The 24469-nt window shown below is 44.0% G+C and overlaps 1 long non-coding RNA gene and 1 pseudogene across 1 annotated transcript; both read right to left on the reverse strand.

The window, feature by feature from the left end:
* Window positions 1-7448: 7448 nt before the first annotated feature.
* On the reverse strand, window positions 7449-8431 carry LOC126994612 (uncharacterized). Its single transcript, XR_007749345.1, has 2 exons — window positions 7874-8431; window positions 7449-7681 (listed from the first exon to the last, which is right to left on the reverse strand). It is a non-coding gene; the product is annotated as an uncharacterized LOC126994612 (long non-coding RNA).
* A 14-nt stretch (window positions 8432-8445) lies between these two features.
* LOC126994611 (C-factor-like) overlaps window positions 8446-24469 on the reverse strand; it is a 42876-nt pseudogene continuing 26852 nt past the window's right edge.

Consider the following 24469-nt stretch of genomic DNA (forward strand, 5'->3'; position numbering starts at 1 on the left):
TTTAACCTGTAAAACAATTTTCTCTCATTGACTGATTGTTTAATTTCGCTATTAAACCACGGTGGGCTTTTATTAGTGTTAATTCGCTTCTCGCACAAGGGGACGAATGTGTTCTGCTGAGTGAGTAAGTGATTTTTAAAACAGCCAGGCTTCATCTACGTTGCCGTCATCTGATAGTTGTATTTCTGTTAGTTTTGTTGTTATTTATAAGAAGTTAGCTCTTTTGAAATTGGGCACCTTTACTTTATTTTCAGTCACTGATGATTGAGCTTTAATGTCGACGCGCACTAATTTATGATCGCAAGAACCGAGGTGTTCTCCTACCGTGACACTACTGATTATGTTATCTTGGGTCGTTATAACAAGGTCGAGTATATTATTTTGTCGAGTTGGCCTGGAAACCATTTGGCTTAGATAATTTTCTTCTAGAAATTCGATCATTCTATGTGACTCGCCTTCTGTACCTGACAGTGTGATATGGGGAGAGAGAGAGAGAGAGAGAGAGAGAGAGCAATTACACATATATATTCATCTTTCATCATTTCTATATCCTGTGTGACTCAATTTTCTTAACATCAGATTGTGAAATGGATGACTAAAATATTTCCACAACACACACACACACACACACACACACACACACACACACACACACACACACACACACACACACACACACACACACACACACACACACACACACACACACACACACACACACACACACACACACACACACACACACACACACACACACACACACACACACACACACACACACACACACACACACACACACACACACACACACACACACACGCAGATGTCAGCCTTCATCAGAAAGTATCACCTGGCTGCCGGAAATAGCTTGATTACATGTGTGGCCCGCAGATGCCCTTCCCTCCCACCTGTCTTCCCCACTTCCACTTTCCCTTTCTTTTTTTTCCTCTTTTTTTCCCCCCTCTGTTTTATATTTTTTTTTCCCCATTTTTCCCTCTTCATTTCAAACGTATATGTACTTCATACACACACACACACACACACACACACACACACACACACACACACACACACATGATGGACAGCCGAAGGAAAACGTCAGAGCGTTCAATCATGTATCAGTCACGTCCATGAGAGAGAGAGAGAGAGAGAGAGAGAGATGGTATGCTCTCAAATTCTGGCATACATCTCACTTTGTTCTCTTCTTGTGTTGTTGTTGTTGTTGTTGTTGTTGTTGGTGGTGGTGGTGGTGGCGGTGGTGGTGATGGTGGTTGTGAAGCGTCGTGTTTATCAGTCACTAGTTGTTGTTTTCTTCATTTTTCTTCATTTTTCTTCTTTTCTTCTCTTCTTTCTTCTATTTTTCTTTCGTTTCCTCACCAAGTTTATTCCCTAGTGTATGTGTGTTCTTCATTTTTCTTCTTTTTTTCTCTCCTTTTTTCTATTTTTCTTTGTTTCCTCACCAAGTTCATTCCCTAGTTCCTTTGTATTCTATTTTGCGCTCTCCTCCTATTATTTGCTTTATCTTCTCCGCCCCTCCATTCAGCACCTCGACTTCTGTTTTCCTTCCTCTCTCTCTTCTTGTCTATCTTCCTCTCCTCTTTCTGGCATAGCTTTTGTTTTCTTTACACTCTGATTCCCTCTTTCTACCCCTTGTTTTATTTTCCTCTCTTCCTTTCTTCGTTGACTTGCTTTATCAACTCCTCCCCTCCTTTCTGCACCTCAACTTCTGTTTTCTTTCCTCTTTCTCTTTTAGTCCTCCCTTCTTTCCTCTAACTCTTCTCGTTCTTCTTTTCCTTCATCTTTCTCTTATGGTACTTTTTCCTCTCGTCTTTTTGGGTCTTTCTTCACCTCCTCATCATCTTTTCGGTTTTGTTTTCTTTATGTCCTGGTTCACTTTGTCTGTCCTTTGTTTCGTCTTTATCTCTTCCCTTCGTTTCCTTGCTTTGTCTACTGCAACCTTTCTTCCTACATCTTGATTTTGTTTTCTTTCCTCTTTCTCTCCTCTCTCCCTTCTTATTATCCTTCATTTCTCTCTTCTTGCTCTCCTTTCTCTCATTTCTCTTATGGGTCTTGTTTTCCTTCATCTGTATTTTCTAGCCCTTCTTTCTCTCCTCTTCCCGTTCTATTTTCGGTTTTCTTTTTCTCCTTTTCTGATTCGTACTTCCTTTCTTTTTGCTTTAGCTTCCTCTCTTCGTTATCTTATTTCGTCTACTTCCTCCCTTTTTCCTACACTCTCTTCTGTCCTCCTTTATCTCCCCTTTCCCTTCACTGTTTCCTTTTCCTTTATCATTCTATTCCTATCCTTCTTCACCTCCTCTCTTTCTCTCTTCGCTGTTTGTTATCCTCATACCTTGATTCTCTTCCATCCCTTGTTTTATCTTTCTCTCCTCGCGTCCTGAGTCGGGTCAGTCCCTCAAACAAGATGATTTGGTTAGCTTCAGAGTCACAGATTGGAAAAAGTAAGGTACAGACTGTTCCCTCTCCTCCTCCCTCTCTCTTCCTACTCCTCCTCCTTCTCCTCCACCTCTGTCTCCTCTTCCTCCCCCTCATCTTCTGTGCTTCATTTCCCCTCGCGATTTTTTTTTTTTCTGTGATGCTCCCGGTTCTCTGTTTTCTTTCCCCTTGTCACAGTTTTCGAGTTCTTTTCTTAATTCTTTCGTGGTTTATTTTTTTATTTTTTTTCCTCCTTTTACTGATTTATCTCCATTTGTTTCTCCCCTCCCCAATTGTGTTCTTTTTTTCTTCTGTTTTTTCGTTCCCTTCATCCTATTTTTTATTTTTTATCTTTTCTCATTTCTCAGATGTCTCGTATTATTCGTCTCTTCAGTCTCTTTGTACCTTGACGCTGCTCCCCAGTCTTCTTTTTTTCATCTTTTCTTCCCAGGTTTCTTGTTTTCCTCAATTCTTCAGTCATTTCACCCTCTAACTCACTTTTCATTTTTCATGTTTTCTCACTTCTACAATGTTTTTTTTCTTTTTCATCAAGTCTACATCCATTTTTTATCCTTTAGCTCCGTATTTTTCGATCTTATCTTATCTCAGCTTCTTAGTTTTATTTTTTTCTCAATTCTCAATCATTCAAGTCATGTTTTCTCAGTTTAATCAATTCTTCACTTCTTTTTTACCCTCTAGCTTCCTATTCCTCCTCTTCATCTTTTCTCATCTTCCTAATTTTTCTCTTTTCTCAGTTCTTTATTATTTTGCTAATCGTTTCTCAGCTTTCTTTTTCATATCTTCCCTTCCCTCGACACCCTATTCCTCCCTATTTCTCTATTTCATCTTCCCTCTTCTTTCTAATTTTTGTCTTTTCTCATTTCTCATTTATTTTAGTCATCTTTTCTCAGCTTTCCTATTCAGTTTTCCCTACTCTACTTCCTCATCACTTCTCAACCCTCTAGTTTTCATCTTTCCTCATTTCTCAAGCTGTTCGCCCCCTCTTCCTTCTTTACTTCATCCCCACACAACCTCCTCCTAGTCCGCTCTTCCTCCCCGCAAAGCCTCAAGTCCTTTCATACCCCTTGCCAGCTTTCCGTCCTTTCCTTCGTCCCCATGCTGCCCTCCGGCCTCATCCCCGCACCTGCTTCCCGGCCAGCCAAAAGGAAGGTCTGGGGACGCGTGCGGCGAATAGCAAAACACGCTTGGCTGCCGCGAAGAAGCGTTCCCTTGATGGATGACCCTGGGAAAGTAGAGAACAGACGACGCAAAGCCCTTTATCAAGTCACTTCCTCGAGACTGTGTGGAAGGTAGAGGAAGGAAGGGGAGGAGGAGGAGGAAGAGGAAGAATGGGGAGAGGAAGAGGGAGAAGAGGAAGAGGGAGGAGGAAGGGGAGGAAGATGAGAGGGAACGAACTTCAAGATATGATGAGAGAGAGAGAGAGAGAGAGAGAGAGAGAGAGAGAGAGAGAGAGAGAGAGAGAGAGAGAGAGAGAGAGAGAGAGAGAGAGAGAGAGAGAGAGAGAGAGAGAGAGAGAGAGAGAGAGAGAGTGTTGCCTGCCTGGAAGAGAGGGGGAGAAAGAGATGGGGAGGAAAAGAATGAAAGGAAGGGAAGGGGAAGGAGGAGGAGGAGGAGGAGGAGGAGGAATAGAAGGGGATGAAGAAGAGGTGAGACGAAGAGAAGATGTTGAAAGGAGGGGATGAAGAGGAGGGGGAGAAAGAGATGGGGAGGAAAAGAAGGAGAGGAAGGGAAGGGGAAGGAAGAGAGGGGGTGAAGAGATTGAGGATGATGAGGGGGATTGGTGAAACTCTAAATAGGAAATAGATACAAGAAGACGTAATAAGAAGGCCAGCTTGACGATTTATGAAAGAATTTGACGAGACTGGAAAAAGTGAGTTGGAAGGAGAAGAAGATTGATAATAACTAGGGTAGAGAGATAGAACGCTAGCATAATTAAAACTAGGGAAGACAGATAGAAAGTTAGAATAAGAAAAACAAGTAGATATATTAGCAAAGATGGTGACAAGGTTAAGAAAGGTAAGCTTGAAGGAAGGAGGGATTGATAAGACTATACGTAGAAAACAATGATTGGAAGCCCAGATAAGAACAGGTAGATAAATTAGACACGACATTAACAAGGTGCGAAAAGATAATGTTAGAGACAGTGACTGATAAGAGTAAACGTAGGAAGGATAGATTGGAAGCGAAAATTTGAAGGACAGACAGGTGGGAAAAATTAGGCGTATATTGACTGAGGTAAGCAAAGGTGAGTAGGCAGGTGTGAGGGGGAAGGTGTGGTGGAGTGGCTCAATCCTGCACTCTGGCCTTAATCTAGCTCAGGTGTGGCAATTAAAGGCTTAAGTGTCCGATAAAGGTGCAGCCTCGCGACCTGATTTCAAAAGGTAAGAGACGCTGGAAATTACTTGAGGTTTTCCGCTTCACCGAGAGAGAAGGAGAGGGGGAGAGGGAGAGGGAGAAGAATAAAAGCAGAAAACAGAAAACAGAAGAAAGAAGAAAAAGAAGAAAAAAAAGAACAGGAAGAAAAGGAAGAAAATAAAGAAAAGTAAGAAAAAATAACAGAAGAAGAATAAGAGAGAGAGAGAGAGAGAGAGAGAGAGAGAGAGAGAGAGAGAGAGAGAGAGAGAGAGAGAGAGAGAGAGAGAGAGAGAGAGAGAGAGAAGTCCTAGTAGGTGCTATAAACCTCCTCAGAAAATCAACATAAACACACACACACACACACACACACGCTAAACAAAGGCAAGCAGGCTGCCATGTGGAAATAACGCCGAGTTGACTTTATAAATTAATTGCCGCCGCTGTGGAAAGTTATGCAGGGAATCGTTGTTTTTCCCCACCTCCTCCTCCTCCTCCTCCTCCTGTATGTTCTGTCCGAGGAAGCCAAAGCGTCAGAGATGAACAAGCCCATCAGTTTACAGCCTTAATTCAGACGCCCCTTTTTTCTTAACTTCCTTTTGTCGTATCTCACTAACTAAGTCCCATGAAGTTAACCCTGAGGATATTTTTGAATTGCAGTGTGTGTGTGTGTGTGTGTGTGTGTGTGTGTGTGTGTGTGTGTGTGTGTGTGTGTGTGTGTAATAATAATAATAATAATAGTAATAGGTTTATTAATGTAAGGCAGCCGTTAGGATTCCCCGGAGAGTCGTTGTAACCGCTTAACCAAACAACGAAGGGGAGAAAAAGTAATGATCATTTTTATACTCGTACTTTCTGCCATATTCTGAATAGTCTTACTCCGATTACGCATGTCTGTTACCTTTTCGTTCCCCATCTCCTGTCTCTTCCTTAATCAACTTGTTATCTGCACTTGCCCTATTTTCCTCATCTCCCTCCCTTGCCTCTCCCTCATCCCTGTTCTCTATCCCATCCCCTGTTACCTTTTCCTCCCTCTTTCCCTCTCTTTTTTTTTTAATCTTGTCATATTCGCTAGGCCTAGTCTCCTTATCTCCCCCACTGCTCAACCTTGCCACCTTTGCCCTGTCGTTTACCATCCCTTTTCCCTCATCCCTGTTCCCCGTCCCTTCCTCTTTTCCCTTTCCCTCTCTCTTTCCCTGTCTTCCTTAATCTCCCTTGTTTTCCATTCTAGGCCTATTTTCCTCATCTCCCACACTGTTCAACCTTGCCACCATTGCCTTGTTGTTTATCCTTCCTTGTCTTCCCCTCATCCCTGTTCTCCGTCCGTCCTCTTTCCTCTTTTCTTCCACTTTTCCTCCCTCTTCCTTAATCTTCCTGCCCGATTGTCCCTCTCCCTTCCTATCCTTTGCCTAGCCTCTGTTCTTAGTGTTCTGCCTTCCCATCCCCTGTTCCCCTTTCCTTTCTCTCCCTTTCTTTTCCCTAATCTCCTTGTTTTCTTTTCTAGGGGTTGTTTCCTTTCTTTCCCTTTCACCTTCCTCTCATTCCTCAATTTTTCCCTCATTCCATGCTCTTTTTCTCTCCTTGTGTTCTGCCTCTTCCCCTTCTCCTTTCTCTCCTCTTCCACTTATCCACATCTCCCTCACTGTTCAGACATATTCGTGTAGATTCAGACCCTTTACCAGCCAGCCCCTTCCTTGTTTCATCTCGCTGGTTCTTCTCTTAGTGCGTTTCAGTCCCCCGCCCATCGCTCTGCCGCCACCTCGTTTCTGTCTCATCACGCTAGGCTCCTCCTCGCCTTGGTTAACGTTGTCGCCTTCCTCTGTCCCCTTTCATTAGTGTTAGTGTTAGGCTCAAGCTTCTATTTCACCAGTCTTCCCTAGTCGTGATTATTGTTGTCCGGCGTGGTCTGATCTGTCTTTCTTTAGCTCCTGTTTTGTACCATCTGTTTTCTTTCATTCACTTTCTCTTTTCTTTCGTTCCTGATTAAAAGTTCTCTCCCTTCCCTTTCTTTTCGTCGCTTTTGTTCCTGTTATCTTCCTTCCCTTTCTACAACTTCCCCCATTTCTCCCTTTCCTCACTCCGAACTCCTCCCCAGCACTCTCATTCTCCCTCTTCTTTTCCCCTCTCTTCCCTCCAATGCCTTCCTTCTTCGCCCCACACAAACCTCTACCTGACACTTTTCCTTCTTTCCTCTTCTCTTCTAGTACTCCTCCCACGCTTTCTTCCTCTACTCTACCCTCACCCCCATCTCACACCCTTCCCCTCTATTCCCTATTACTAGTTGTCCCCTTCTTCCACCCTCCCTTCCTCATCTCCACTTAAACCTGAAAATCCAACACCTCTAACTGTCCCCAAAATGGAGTAAAAAGTCAAGCAAGCCACAAAACTCTTAATAAATACTAACATGTTGCTTCAAAAATCTGGTGTTATTTTCAAACCCAAGTCACCAACATAAATAATAAACAGAGGACCCAATACAGAGCCTTGTGGAACCCCTTTCATTACAAAGGCCCAGTCAGGTTACTAATGATGATTTAAACTCAGTTATTTCCTACATATCAAACAAGCCTCAGTTCATTCCATTACTTTCCCCGCTATTCTGTGAGCCTTTCCTTTTCTCAACAGGCAGCATGATGTGAAAATATTGCATCAGTCTTTATTTACGGAAATGTACAGATACTACACTACCTAATGGCTTTTTACACTGCACAACTTACTTCTGTCTTATGTACACAGAGTTTGGCACAACACAGCAAGGCTCACACCGGCCTGGACGGCTGCACTTCCCGAGCCACTTGTGTTGGTCTGTCCAGCAGTGTTGAGCCTGCATGCTGTTCTCAGGTCCTTGGCGGCCTCTAGCTAGCAGCACAACCATCTGAAATATTACTTTGGATCAATAATGGGTATGTTAGGACTTACAGTAATGGGTACTTACTGTATGGCCATTCTTTTTAAGCATTTTGGTGCCCAAGCTCACATATTTAACAAGGGTTTCATACGCTTGGGTCATTCCCTGGAGTAGTAGAAAAGGAAGGCACTAGACTAGAAGAGAGCCAAGCAGAATTACCTTGACGCCCAGCAATCACCGGGGTAGTTTTTCTTTCAATGCATTAGTTCAACCTTGTTCCTGTCTTCTCCACTGTAGAAAATAATGAACAAACAAAATACTGTACCAGAAAGGAGGAAAACAATATTACCCTCTTGACACCCAGCAATCACCGGGGTAGTTTTTCTTTCAATGCATTAGTTCAACCTTGTTCCTGTCTTCTCCACTGTAGAAAATAACGAACAAACAAAATACTGTACCAGAAAGGAGGAAAACAATATTACCCTCTTGACACCCAGCAATCACCAGCGTAGTTTTTCTTTTTGTGCATTACATAAGAACATAAGAACATAAGAACGCAGGAGTCTACAAGAGGCCGGTAGGCCTGTACGAGGCAGCTCCTTTGACCCTAAGCTCCCGTGTATCTAACCCCACCTAATATCGCTGTCCATGAATTTATCTAGTCTATTTTTGAATGTGACAATTGTATTGGCACTCACCACATGACTGCTAAGCCTATTTCTTGTCTCCTCTACTGTTGAAAAATAAAAAGTGAAAAGAGTGCACCAGACAAGAGAAAACGGAATCACCTCGACAAACAGCAATCACCAGGGTAGCTTGGTGCCGTCCTGCTGGTAAAACTGTCCGTGGTGTGCATCGTTCATGGGCCGAGAAGATGCAGATGTTGGCAATGCTCTGTGCCGGTGTGAGGGGAGCGTTGCGGCCACTCATATCAGTCTGCACCCAGCCGGGCCACACGCTGCCCACCAGGGTGTTGCTGTCCCTCAGGTCAATGCTCAGGAACTTGGTGATTGCGTTGGGAGCCGTCTGGGAGGAGAGGAATGGATAAAGTCATGGGAGGCGCCAAGTATAGTAGCCTATGACATTCTATGCAGTAAGGTCCTATAAAAAAAAGAACATATATATCAGTGAAAGAGTTAAACATTACTTCCACTCTTTCATCCCTTACTAACTATGCAAGAGCTGACCAGTGGGCTGAATGGATAGCGTGGGCACCGCGTTCAGGACGACACGAGTTCAATCCCCGCCCGGTGCCACCAAGCTGGGATTTTTCAGCCGCCGCCGAGTGCCTTAAAAACTACCCACATGCTGTCCAGAAGACCACCTATCAACCCGGACTCTAGAGTCTAGGATTAAAGATGAGCTCTGGGAGGGCAGCATGAGCCAATGCAGGATGGCGCCACTATAAAACTCGCCTGTGGCAGAACGGGCTGGGCCGACCATCAGGCCCCACCGGGAAGAAGCCTTGGACCGACCATCAGGATCCACTGGGAAGAAGCCTACCGGCGCAATAGGCCACGACATAAAAAAAAAAAAATAAAAATTGTTCATACCTTTCACTGGCAAACTCTGGAGCAGCATTGATTCCTCCTATTGTATTTCCTTCTCCCTATCACTTCAATTCTTTTGAGAGGCAAATAAAAGACACCGGAAACTAAATTTGATCTTTTTTTTAAATATTTCTTCTCTTTGAGGGAATGGCACATTACAGGCAGTTTCCCAACTCCTTTGTTTTCACCTTGGTCTGTTTTCCCAGATGTAGACGTGTCGTCCATTCACAGATGTAAGCAGGAGGCCTTGAGGACACATGTTGTTCATGTGTAATACTGCCCATGGTCTACACTAGTGCACCAAGCTTTGGGACACCTTGCTTCGCACATCACGGTCACTGATCTTGTTTTTGCTGATGATGCTGTATACACTTTTCTCAGAATTGCTGGAGGTTCTGATGATGGCTCTCAGTGTTTAGGACCTGTAGCTGCTGGGGCTGAAGGCCTCCTGGGCCAGAACCAAGGTCCAGGTGTTTGAAGGCTTTCTGGATGACACAGTTCAGTCTGTCCATGCATGTGGTGAGGATGTCCAAGTCCCCAGATGTTTCACATACCTTGGTAGCACAGTGCATGACAATGGTGGGTCTCACCAGGAAGTCACTCAACAGACGGGCCTGGCCCACACAGACACTGAACAGTGACGTGGAGAGGCGCGTCGATGCCTTTGGTGCCAAGTGCCTTCGCAGGATCACAGGGTATTGCTGGAATGACCTCGTATCAAACCAGCGACTATTCCAGGAAACTGAATCGAGGCCTGTTGCCAGCTTAGTCCGTGAACGCCAACTCCAGGTATATGGGCACGTGGCACGCCTCCTGGATGTTGATCCTGCTCACGGGGTTGTCTGTATGAGAAAACCCTGCGTGGAGGAGGCCAAGGGGCACCCACGTAACTCACGGCTGGGGCAAGTCAGCCGATCCTGCTGGGAGACATTCAAGTGCCCAAACACACCCATTTGAAAAGGTTCTCAAAAGAGTTGTGGGCATTTCCATGGGTAGTTTTATGACCTTGGTGATAGTTTGACGAGGCTTCTGCATCATGAATATGGAAGAAGACTCATGAGGATGCAATTGATCTCCTTTGTGGCCTTTGGAAAGAGTTGACGTGAGAAGCGGAAGTCTGAGAATACCGACCTACTTCTCAAAGGTTGTTAAAATTGTTCCTCAAAAGGACTCGTCACAACCTTGCTGGAGGGGGACTTTTACACGAGACCATCACTCAGGAGAACCCCATCAATCTACTGTTTGGCCTTTGGGAAGAGTTGACGTGAGAGGCGGATGCGTGCCAGAATACCAACCTACGTCTCAAAGGGGTTTAAGGTAATTCTCAGATGGACGCGTTACAACCTTGGTCTCTTCATTCTGTTTCCCGTCCCTTCCCTTCTCTTATTTTTTTCTACTGTTTTCTTTTTATCTTATTCCCTTTCCTTTCCTGCTCTTTTTCTTCCTTTTCCTTTCCCTCTATTTCCTTCTCTCCTCTTCCTTTATTTTTCTATTACGTTATTTTTTTTCTTTCCTTTCTTGCTCTTTCCGTTCCCTTCCTTTTTCCTTTCCTTTCCTTTTTTCTTTCCTTTCCGTTCCCTTCCCTTCCCTTTGTTTTTCTTTCCTTTCGTTTCCTTTCCTTCCCTTCCCTTCTGTTCCCTTCCCTTTCCTTTGCTTTTCTTTCCTTACGTTTCCTTTCCTTCCCTTCCCTTTCCTTACGTTTCATTTCCTTCCCTTCCCTTCTTTTCCATGGCACTAACCTTTATACAAATATACCTTAGTGGGCCTCATCACCCTCATCAAAGTCTCCCACAGTATTGCTCCACTTACCATCACCTTGCAATGCTATTTTCATGCTGTATACTCTTAACCCGGTAGCAGCGATGGGACAAATTTGTGGCTTTACCGTGTAGCAGCGACGTGCCAAATTTGTGGCTTTACCGTGTAGCAGTGATGGGACAAATTTGTGGCTTTACCGTGTAACAGCGATGGGTTAAATTTGTGGCTTTACCGTGTAGCAGCGATGGGTTAAATTTGTGGTTTTACCGTGTAGCAGCGACAGGCCAAATTTGTGCCATGATATAAACCCCCCAAAACAGATGATACATAATCTGATCACAAATCCTTTGATATATATTATGAAATGGTTTGAGTGAGGGGTGATTTTTTCTCATTTTTCTCGCTTGGAGGGACCGTTAAGAGACATGATCCCTGCTGCTACCGGGTTAAGAAAAGCATAGCAACTGAATGCTTTTAGAGACCCTTCATGTGGCCTCTCTGCCCAAGACTTTTTCCTCAAGCTCTTCCCTATGCTGTCCAACTTTCTGATGCAAGAGTTAACCAAAACCAAACTGTAATTCGTAAATCAGGATGAATACAACGTCTGGCTGAGATGTATTAAATTTGTATCCATAACTGCAACCTCATTTTTTTTTTCATTCCTTTCTTTAGCATTTCCTTATATAATTATGACATTTCAGGAGACCAGCTCTGAAGTACCTTGCTGGCCCTGTACGGGTAGAGTCCACCTCGGTCGTTGTTCTGGATGGAGCCGAGGATTGAGGACATGTTGCTGACGGCCGCTCGCCACACCCACAGGTCGCTCCCCTCCGCAGCCTTCAATTGAGGAAGCAAAGCCTGAGAGAATAGTGTAGGCATTAGAGTTAAGCATTGCTGTGATCTGCCAGACTTAGGGCTTCAGGATGTGAGACTGTAATAGAAAAGAGAGGAAGAGAAGGGAAGGAAATAGACAGAAAGTAAAAGGAAAGGAAGGAAGAAAAGGACCAGGCAAGGAAAGGGAATGAATTAAAAATGCAATGAGTCTGTGATTGAAAAGTAGTTTACCGTAATAGAAAAAGAAAGGAAAGAAAGGAAGAGAAGGAAAGGAAGTATTGGGAAAGTAAAAGGAAAAGTGGGAAGAAAAAGAGCAGGCAAGGAAAGGGAATGAAACAAAAAAGCAATGAGTCTGTTACACAGTTTACTGTATGAAGGAAGCTCTGCCAGGTATGACACCGCCCCTTCCCTTCACCCCCAATGAGTCTGTTACACAGTTTACTGTATGAAGGAAGCTCTGCCAGGTATGACACCGCCCCTTCCCTTCACCCCAATGAGTCTGTTACACAGTTTACTGTATGAAGGAAGCTCTGCCAGGTATGACACCGCCCCTTCCCTTCACCCCAATGAGTCTGTTACACAGTTTAGTGTATGAAGGAAGCTCTGCCAGGTATGACACTGCCCCTTCCCTTCACCCCAGTGAGTCTGTTACACAGTTTAGTGTATGAAGGAAGCTCTGCCAGGTATGGCACCGCCCCTTCCCTCCACCCCAATGAGTCTGTTACACAGTTTAGTGTATGAAGGAAGCTCTGCCAGGTATGACACCGCCCCTTCCCTTCACCCCCAATGAGTCTGTTACACAGTTTAGTGTATGAAGGAAGCTCTGCCAGGTATGACACTGCCCCTTCCCTTCACCCCAATGAGTCTGTTACACAGTTTACTGTATGAAGGAAGCTCTGCCAGGTATGACACTGCCCCTTCCCTTCACCCCAATGAGTCTGTTCCATAAGTTACTGTAAGTCTCATGACACATCAGCTTCCTGGTTACTGCTGAGAATGAAAGAAGAGAAGAGGTGTTAGACTTCAGCATTACTGTGATTTGCTTCAGGGTAGGAGACTTGGTGCTCTGGTAATTGGTTTGTTAAATAGAGAACTTATGTATACAGTCCTGCCATTTACTACACCATCCCTTCCCTTCACCTGTCAATTAGTACATTATATCAAGGCTTTAATATTAGTTTATTACATGGTGTACTGCATGAAGCCCGGCCTGATACTACACCCTTCACTCCTCAGCCAGTTCTTTATACAGAGTGATGCAGAGGTTATGAAGCTCTGCCAGATATCACACCATCCCTTCCCTTCCCTCCTCCAGTTATCTGTTAAATAGTGTTTCCTGTAAGTCTCATCACACATCTGTTTCCTGGTCATCTTTGAGAATCATAGTGATTGATCCCATGCTCTTTAGAGCCCCGGCACTACTCTGAAGGGCGCATATAGATTGATCAAAGGTGAGTGTCTAGGGGGTGGCTCTAGGCACCTCCAGCCAACTGTAGCATTTGTTGTTGGGGCGACTGACTGAGTGTGTAGTACAGGTGAGTCTGAGGCACCTGGAGCTTCATGTCTATTCACACTGTGTGCTGCTACTGATAGGTGGGAAACACTTATAGTGCCCCCTCTACGTCCTGGCCTGTAGTGCCAGTAGGCTTTCTTGGTTGGGCCTGGTGGTCGGCCCAAGCCTGTTATGGCGCAGGCAGGTGTTTATAGTGCCGCCGTCTATAGTTGGCTCATACTGCCCCCCGAGCTCATTCTTGATTCACTTGTACAGTTCTTGTAGAGTCCGGGTTGATGGGTGGTCTTCAGGACAGCATGTGGGTAGGCTCAGGCCACTCAGCGGTGACTGAAAAATTCCCAGGTGGTAGCGGCGGATTCTAGCCCACATCATCCACAACGCGGCAAACATGGGAGTGGCACGCTAACCACTCAGCCACTGCCTCCTCCCTTGTCTTGAATGACTTTAATGTTGCTTCAGGCCACATTGTGTCTTGGTCTCCATGGCCCTGGTACCAGGAGCACCAAGAGACAACCTAAAGTGGAGGAGGCCAATGGATCCTACCATGAGGTACTTTACATGGGAAGGCCCCTGTATAAAGACTTGCCCGGAGGGATGGCCAGGGATGGGGAAGCAGGGTGGGCGAGGTTAGAGTCCCTTGATAGAGAGAGTCCCAACAACCTAAGATTTGGATGCCATTATTGGCCCTGTTCTCGCCGTGCTTTTCAAATGCTGGCACACGCTCTCTTTTGTATTTCTGTTGCACAGCCATACGGGTCGTCCACTGAAACTGAGCACACTTGTGTCAGACCTGCACACCTTCCCCTAACAGCCAGCAGGGAGCCGGCAGCCAACGAGCTCTGGGAAAATAAATATGAGACAGTTTGTGTCTACATCAACAGGTATCGCCAACCCACCATTACGCCCTTATACTTTACCATAATTTGGTCACCAGCCGTTGGAATGTGCCGTTAGAAGGTGACAGGAGATTATTATTAGCCTTACGATCAGCCACTGTCTCAGCATAGGCACTCAGTAACCCACGTAGCCTGTGATATATGCGTGTCACGGCGGGCTGCTGACGACCTTGAGAGGCGGCAGCGCTCAGAGGGTACTGAGAGACTTCACACAAGTCTGGGTGCTTCTCTTTGAGTGTTGCTGCTGTGATGGATGGATTTAACAATACTTATCGCTGTAAAACATTATCGGCAGCAGTTGGGGAAGTCTTTCTATTACCTACATATCCCTTCATCGCCTGACCCTTGCCTGCAGAGAGGGACGCTGCCTCCTGAACGTCATGAGCCTTGATACACTTGTCATGGGCCACGTGGCTGACACACTACCCAAGCTCCATCAATGCAAAGGCACGTTGCTTCCTTTACGTTACCTGCTTGCAGTAAACTTTAGCATATGGAGAGAAAATTAGTGTAAACTAATTATCTGGGGGTGGAGGGGTCCTGATTCCATTACTCGCCGGGCTGCTCTCTTTATTGTGTTAACACACACACACACACACACACACTATTGCTGCAATAAATGTTCTGTGAGTCTGTTATAACAGCTGGAGCCCTGTGGGGGAGATCACAGCCAATACTTTTGGCCATAAGGGCCACGGCTTCCCTCATCATGTCTGGACCTGAGGTGAACGATTGTTTCAGTCCTTGTAGCTGTGCCTCTCTCACAATGGTTTCCATAGACAGTACAAAGGGAGGGCGGTTATGACAGCAAGACACACACAATGGCAGTGTGTGTGTCTTGCTGTCATAACCGATGGTTTCCTCCCAAGATGACTGACTGTTAGTACACCGATGTCTTCTCAGCGGCCTTGCAGTTAAATTATACACTTTGTATCCCCTCTGTGGCATGTTGCTACATCCGAAGGCTAGGCAGCAAGGCATTGTTACATTAAAAAGCAGCCAAATCCGCTTCCAAACTAGGTAAAATTATGTTTTTAATACCTCAACCAAAAATGGCGCACAGCAGCCTTATACACAGGGCCGCCTATGTCGGGCCTCTCTCTATAAAGTGACTCTAGGTGAGGTGACACCCCCAGCTGTATGCCCCTACTGACTGACTGATAAACAACTGAATAATACACTCAACCACAATTGGGTCTGTCTGATCACATGTCTGTCAGGTGTTTGAAGAATAGTAAGAAAAGAGGAAGAAGAGGGTGAAGGTAAAGAAAAGTAAAAGACAGATAAAGGAGGAGGAACAAGAAAAAAGGAAGAGAAGGAGGAAACTAGGCGCCACAATTGTCCTGCCTTCGTGTACCTTTGAGATCATGACGGGCACCACAGTGTTGACCGTGAAGGTGTCCACCACCTGCGGCCACCTGACCATGTTGATGCCTGTGGAGCGCGGGCCACGCCGGTGTTGTTGATCAGCAGGTCGAGGCCTCGCCCGCCCACCAGCTGGCCAACCACTGCTGCCGCCTCCGAGTGACTCTGCTCACTGGCCACATGTGAAGGACAACACCATGATTTTAAAATGACAAAGATCTGAGGCCAAAGAAACTGAAGAAAAAAAAAGTACATAAATTGCATGGTGATCTAATTAAAAGTATTTAAGTGGGTGATGGGGATTAAGAAAGCTGATGATAAAGCACCAATACTACAAAACAGGTGAGAGTTCAAGGAGATCTGGAAGCAATGGGCATTGGAGAGGCTGAGGGAAGACACAAATATAAAGCATGACACCGGAGATTCCAGGACACACAAACTTGAGAAGAAGGAAAGTTAAGCTACAGGCTGCACGGTGATCAAAGTGAGAGTATTTAAATAGGTTTTGGGAACTAGCAGAGTGAGGTGATGTTGGCAAGTCACTAACACTAAAAACAAGAGCTCAGAACCTCCAGTGATGGGAAAAAGTTGGCCCAATTCAAGTTCAGGAAAGAGACAAAAACTGGCTGGCAAACTATTAACCCATCCGCTGCGATTGGAACGGATATTGCGTTCACTGGTAGCCTGATAACATATAGTGCCATGTCTTTCTCTGTTTCTGTGGTGGATAGTGAAGTGCTTCCCATGTGGTATTGGTGTGATGGATATCCCTTCACTGGTAGCCTGATAACATATAGTGCCATGTCTTTCTCTGTTTCTGTGGTGGATAGTGAAGTGCTTCCCATGTGGTATTGGTGTGCTGGATATCCCTTCACTGGTAGCCTGGTAACATATAGTGCCATGTCTTTCTCTGTTTCTGTGGTGGATAGTGGAGTGCTTCCCACATGGTATTGGTGTGATGGATATCCCTTCACTGGCAGCCTGGTATTATATAGTCCCAGGTGGAGTTCGTAATTTGACACAAGTGTCGTAACTCGAAACAAGGATTTTTAATAATGTACGGGGGCTACGTTGCAACCTCCAAACGTTGTAGGTTGAGGATGTTGTAACCCAAGGATCCCCTGTACTACACACACACACACACATACACACACATAATTATATGGTCATGTGTTGCAAGGCCATCAGTAACACAGTGTTCTATGGCATCAGGACAGGGGGTGGCAAGAGGCGTTACATGGAGGGGGCGCAAACTGTAATTTTTGCATTTCATTATATAAAAAACAAAACAATACAAAAAAAGCTTCGTGAGTGGAGGTTAAATAGTGAGTGTGTCAACCAAGGGTGTGGACGCCCTAAGCACAGGCAGGGAAGCAGCGGAGGAGCTTCAGATAGCAATGGTTTGTACTTCATGGCAGGAACACATCAACCAGGAACATGATCAGGCAGGTTTAGGACACACTGCATCTAAGGGAGTCATGTTTACTCTTTTGGATTCTATCCCTCTCTGTTTCTTTATCTCCAGTTTCCTTTCCGGCCGTTCTATCTCTGCTGTGGTAGACGGTCACTGTCCTTGCCCTAAACCTATCAACAGTGGTGCTCCACAGGGCTCTGTCCCATCACCCACTCTCTTCCTGTTATTCATCAATGATCTTCTTTCCATAACAACTATCTTATCCACTCATACGCTGATGACTCCACTCTGCATTATTCAACTTCTATCAACAGAAGACCCTCTCAACATGAATTACAAGACTCCAGACTGGAGGCTGCAAAACGCTTAGCCTCAGACCTTGCTATCATTTCCGATTGGGGTAAAAGGAACCTTGTGTCCTTCAATGCCTCAAAAACCCAGTTTCTCCACCTGTCCACACAACACAAACTTCCAAACACCTATCCACTATTCCTCAACAACACTCAGCTGTCACCTTCAACGCTAAACATCTTCGGTCTATCCTTAACTCAAAATTTCAACTGGAAACTTCACATCTCCTCTCTCGCTAAATCAACTTCCTCGAGGTTGGGCGCTCTGTATTGTCTCCGCCAGTTCTCCCCCGCGCAGCTGCTATCCATATACAGGGGCCTTGTCCACCCTCGTATGGAGTATGCATCTCGTGTGGGGGGGCTCCACCCACACAGCTCTTCTGGACAGAGTGGAGTCTAAGGCTCTTTGTCTCATCAGCTCTCCTCCTCCTACTGACTTTTAAATTCGGCCGACATGTTGCCTCTTTCTATCTTATATCGATATTTTCACGCTAATTGCTCTTCTGAACTTGCTAACTGCATGCTTCCCCCCCTCACGCGGCCCCGCTGCACACGACTTTCTACTCATGCTCATCCCTATTCTGTCTAAACCCCTCATACAAGAGTTAACCAGAATCTCCATTCTTTCATCCCTTTCACTGGTAAACTCTGGAGAAGCCTTCCTTCGTCTGTATTTCCTCCTGCCTATGACATGACCTCTTTCAAGAAGTGTATCAAGACACCTCTCCACCCAAAATTGACCTCTCTTCTGGCTACTCTTTACTTTTTACTTTTGTGGGAGAGGCGAGTAGCGGGCTTTTTTTTGTTGCACTTGAGCTGGATCCTTTGATGAAGCAAAAATGTGTAGCAGGAAAGGAATCTCTCTCTCTCTCTCTCTCTCTCTCTCTCTCTCTCTCTCTTCCACATTTTATTTCGTTATTACTAAATTTTTCTCCTACGTACTGCTAATAATTTATTGTTATTTAAATAATTCACATATTAGCATATAACTACTTCATGCCAGGAAGCAGCAGAAGGTCAGAAGGGCAGATCAGGAGCAGGAAAGAACCCAGGAACACAGACGCCCATCTATACACTGGTGCTCCAGGCCAGGAAGCAGAAAAAGAAGGTTTTCTTCCATGAAGGGAGGCAGATCAGGAGCAGGAAAGAACCCAGGAGCACAGACACCCATCTATACACTGGTGCTCCAGGCCAGGAAGCAGCAGGAGAAGGTTTTCTTCCATGAAGGGAAGCAGATCAGGAGCAGGAAAGAACCCAGGAGCACAGACGCCCATCTATACACTGCTGCTCCAGGCCAGGAAGCAGAAAAAGAAGGTTTTCTTCCATGAAGGGAGGCAGATCAGGAGCAGGAAAGAACCCAGGAACACAGACGCCCATCTATACACTGGTGCTCCAGGCCAGGAAGCAGAAAAAGAAGGTTTTCTTCCATGAAGGGAGGCAGATCAGGAGCAGGAAAGAACCCAGGAACACAGACGCCCATCTATACACTGGTGCTCCAGGCCAGGAAGCAGAAAAAGAAGGTTTTCTTACATGAAGGGAGGCAGATCAGGAGCAGGAAAGAACCCAGGAACACAGACGCCCATCTATACACTGCTGCTCCAGGCCAGGAAGCAGAAAAAGAAGGTTTTCTTACATGAAGGGAGGCAGATCAGGAGCAGGAAAGAACCCAGGAACACAGACGCCCATCTATACACTGCTGCTCCAGGCCAGGAAGCAGCAGGAGAAGGTTTTCTTACATGAAGGGAGGCAGATCAGGAGCAGGAAAGAACCCAGGAACACAGACACCCATCTATACACTGCTGCTCCAGGCCAGGAAGCAGCAGGAGAAGGTTTTTTTACATGAAGGGAAGCAGATCAGGAGCAGGAAAGAACCCAGGAACACAGACACCCATCTATACACTGCTGCTCCAGGCCAGGAAGCAGCAGGAGAAGGTTTTCTTACATGAAGGGAGGCAGATCAGGAGCAGGAAAGAACCCAGGAACACAGACGCCCATCTATACACTGCTGCTCCAGGCCAGGAAGCAGACTGAGGTTGTCCTGTCCTCATTGCTGTGGCCTGTAGGATCATTTTAAGAGACTACTTCCTCAACAGCCCCTTTGATAGTAGCCCCAATCTACTACTTCAACACTTCTATCCCATCTCCACTTATTCCACGCCTTGCCGGAGAATATAACCACAAGACAACAGAAGTATACATGCTGACTAATACCTTGGCTGTTGACGCTGCGCTGGCTGTGGACTTCAGGATCTTGTTCATACAGGAACAGCTGCTTCTGGAAACACAAGATGCTGTCACAAGCAAGGTCCATCTTATTAATGCCATAGGAGTGTTTAGTTTAGGCAAGAGTCTTCCTCACCTACAGAGCGCAGGAAGCGGATGAGGTCTTTGCTGAGGTCCCACTCCCTGGCTTCTAGAGTGGCATGGAGGAGACGCGTTGCAAGGCAGCGACTCACGGAGGCACTCTCCAGATTCTGTCACGGGGAAGCAAGGCAAACTTTATTTATGGAGACAAAATGACCTCCACCAAAACAAGGCAAAAAGTGTGTTAACGGTGTGACTAGAAACCACATTCATAAACTATTGTCAGATAAATGCCATGAAATTAGACAAAACTAATAGCCCACCTTGCTTCTCCTTCCTCACCCTCCTGCAAAATGATGAGGCATGAGGCTGCTGTGTCCAGCTGGGGAACCTCCAGTGCTCGTATGAAGAGCTGCTTGGGGCTGCCGGCTGCTGATAGAGGTAGTGCCAGAGTGCCAGCTCTGCCTTGCAGGCACACTCCACCACCGTCTGGAGGTACACCGGAAACTCCCCGATGAACTCCAGCACCGGGGCAGCAGGCAGTCTGGGAGGCCTCCTCCTCTAGGGCCAGATACCCTTGTCAGTTTTCAACAGCACTACCATCACAGAAATACAGAATATCAGACAAACAAGAGAAATTCCTTAACCCTTGGGTGCAGACTTCCTACCAGAAGACCTCACCAAGCTACAGGAGTGAAGCAACAAGTGGCTGCTACAATTCAATGAAGAAAACTGTAAAGTCCTGCACCTTGGGAGGGGATATCCAGCACACCAATACCACATGGGAAACACTCCACTATCTGCCACAGAAGCAGAGAAAGACCTGGGACTATAATTATGTTACCAGGCTAACAGTGAAGGTGAAATCCGTGCCAATTGCAGCGGACGGATTAAGAAAAACACATGAACATGACAAACGTGACTCACCCCAAAAAAACGGTATTTGAGAGAATCCAAACATTATTGTAGAAATTTAGAATCTCTTCTAATTTAGTGTCATTTTGAAAAGTGTTATTTTGATATTCATTAGTGGCAAGACCCTATCACTACCGCACAAAAACGAAATTGAACCACAATAAAGAATGACTTACAGTGCATTCAGCCACAGGGAGGGGCTGGTGGTGGGAGGCAGTAGTACACAGGCCGGCAAGGAGGCGTCAGTCTGGGCGGCCAGCAGGATGGATGTCCTCCTCAAACATGACAGCTGCCGCCCACAAAAACATGATCAAAACTAACATATAGAAAAAGTGTAAATGTATGCTCTGTCTTCCCATACCAACTATTGCAAAAAGCAGAATAAAAACTTCCTATACCAACTCTTCTTATACTAACTCTTCAATAGTTCCTATACCAACTCTTCAACTCTTCAATAGTTCCTATACCAACTCTTCAACTCTTCAATAGTTTCTATACCAACTCTTCTTATACTAACTCTTCAATAGTTCCTATACCAACTCTTCAACACTTCAACACTTCCTATACCAACTTTTCTTATACTAACTCTTCAATAGTTCCTATACCAACTCTTCAACTCTTCAATAGTTTCTATACCAACTCTTCTTATACTAACTCTTCAATAGTTCCTATACCAACTCTTCAATAGTTCAACACTTCCTATACCAACTCTTCTTATACTAACTCTTCAATAGTTCCTATACCAACTCTTCTTATACTAACTCTTCAATAGTTCCAATACCAACTCTTCAGTACTTCAACACTTCCTATACCAACTCTTCTTATACTAACTCTTCAATAGTTCCTATACCAACTCTTCAATAGTTCCTATACCAACTCTTCAACACTTCAACACTTCCTATACCAACTCTTCTTATACTAACTCTTCAATAGTTCCTATACCAACTCTTCAACACTTCCTATACCAACTTTTCTTATACTAACTCTTCAATAGTTCAACACTTCCTATACCAACTCTTCTTATACTAACTCTTCAATAGTTCCTATACCAACTCTTCAACTCTTCAACACTTCCTATACCAACTTTTCTCATACTAACTCTTCAATAGTTCCTATACCAACTTTTCTCATACTAACTCTTCAATAGTTCCTATACCAACTCTTCAACTCTTCAACACTTCCTATACCAACTCTTCTTATACTAACTCTTCAATAGTTCCTATACCAACTCTTCAACACTTCAACACTTCCTATACCAACTCTTCTTATACTAACTCTTCAACACTTCAACACTTCCTATACCAACTCTTCTTATACTAACTCTTCAATACTTCCTATACCAACTTTTCTTATACTAACTCTTCAATACTTCCTATACCAACTCTTCTTATACTAACTCTTCAATACTTCCTATACCAACTCTTCTTATACTAACTCTTCAATACTTCAATACTTCCTATACCAACTCTTCTTATACTAACTCTTCAATAGTTCCTATACCAACTCTTCAATACTTCCTATACCAACTCTTCTTATACTAACTCTTCAATACTTCAATACTTCCTATACCAACTCTTCTTATACTAACTCTTCAATACTTCAATACTTCCTATACCAACTCTTCTTATACTAACTCTTCAATACTTCCTATACCAACTCTTCTTATACTAACTCTTCAATACTTCCTATACCAACTCTTCTTATACTAACTCTTCAATACTTCCTATACCAACTCTTCAATAGTTCCTATACCAACTCTTCAATACTTCCTATACCAACTCTTCTTATACCAACTCTTCAATACTTCCTATACCAACTCTTCTTATACTAACTCTTCAACACTTCCTATACCAACTCTTCTTCTTATACCAACTAAACTTCTTATACTAACTCTTCAACACTTCCTATACCAACTCTTCTTATACTAACTCTTCAACACTTCCTATACCAACTCTTCTTATACTAACTCTTCAACACTTCCTATACCAACTCTTCTTATACTAACTCTTCAACACTTCCTATACCAACTCTTCTTATACTAACTCTTCAATACTTCCTATACCAACTCTTTTTATACTAACTCTTCAACACTTCCTATACCAACTCTTCAACTCTTCAACACTTCCTATACCAACTCTTCTTATACTAACTCTTCAATACTTCCTATACCAACTCTTCTTATACTAACTCTTCAACACTTCCTATACCAACTCTTCTTATACTAACTCTTCAATAGTTCCTATACCAACTCTTCTTATACTAACTCTTCAACACTTCCTATACCAACTCTTCTTATACTAACTCTTCAATAGTTCCTATACCAACTCTTCTTATACTAACTCTTCAATAGTTCCTATACCAACTCTTCTTATACTAGCTCTTCAATAGTTCCTATACCAACTCTTCTTATACTAGCTCTTCAATAGTTCCTATACCAACTCTTCTTATACTAACTCTTCAATAGTTCCTATACCAACTCTTCTTATACTAACTCTTCAATAGTTCCTATACCAACTCTTCAACACTTCCCATACCAACTTTTGTTATACTAACTCCTCAATAGTTCCTATACCAACTCTTCAACACTTCCTATACCAACTCTTCTTATACTAACTCTTCAATAGTTCCTATACCAACTCTTCAATACTTCCTATACCAACTCTTCTTATACTAACTCTTCAATAGTTCCTATACCAACTCTTCAACACTTCCTATACCAACTCTTCTTATACTAACTCTTCAATAGTTCCTATACCAATTCTTCAATACTTCCTATACCAACTCTTCTTATACTAACTCTTCAATACTTCAATACTTCCTATACCAACTCTTCTTATACTAACTCTTCAATAGTTCCTATACCAACTCTTCTTATACTAACTCTTCAACACTTCCTATACCAACTCTTCTTATACTAACTCTTCAATAGTTCCTATACCAACTCTTCTTATACTAACTCTTCAATAGTTCCTATACCAACTCTTCTTATACTAACTCTTCAATAGTTCCTATACCAACTCTTCTTATACTAACTCTTCAACACTTCCTATACCAACTCTTCTTATACTAACTCTTCAATAGTTCCTATACCAACTCTTCAATACTTCCTATACCAACTCTTCTTATACTAACTCTTCAATACTTCAATACTTCCTATACCAACTCTTCTTATACTAACTCTTCAATACTTCCTATACCAACTTTTCTTATACTAACTCTTCAATACTTCAATACTTCCTATACCAACTCTTCTTATACTAACTCTTCAATACTTCCTATACCAACTCTTCTTATACTAACTCTTCAATACTTCAATACTTCCTATACCAACTCTTCTTATACTAACTCTTCAATACTTCAATACTTCCTATACCAACTCTTCTTATACTAACTCTTCAATACTTCAATACTTCCTATACCAACTCTTCCTGTAGCAACCCTTCTTGGAACAACTGCAAAAAACAGAATCAAAACTTCCTATACCAATTCTTCATATACTAACTCTTCAAAAATTCCTCTACCACCTCTTCAATACTCCAACACTTCCTCTACCAACTCTCCCTAAAGCAACCCTTCCTGTAACAACTCTTGCAGAAACAAAATCAACACTAACATTGAGTGAACGTTGAGGTGTATGGTTTGCCTTCCTATACAAACTCTTTGGCAGCAGGATTTCTGAGGCATGAAAATTTATGTCTCCCGAGTCATTATCCCAATCCTGGTGAACAGTCTTGCAGGCCAGTTATGTAATACCACCCTGACTAACAGCTCCAGCCATGCCCCCAGGGCCTAGGAGCAGTAGCGTGACAATGTTTTCTGCACTAATAATGCCGTAAACCAGCCATGTGGGATGCTGGCTACCTCCCTCCTTCACTACATCAACATAAGGTTCCACAGACATCCCTTAGTGCCAGGC

The sequence above is a fragment of the Eriocheir sinensis genome, unplaced genomic scaffold (genome assembly GCF_024679095.1).
Source record: "Eriocheir sinensis breed Jianghai 21 unplaced genomic scaffold, ASM2467909v1 Scaffold833, whole genome shotgun sequence".
Lineage (NCBI taxonomy): Eukaryota > Metazoa > Arthropoda > Malacostraca > Decapoda > Varunidae > Eriocheir > Eriocheir sinensis.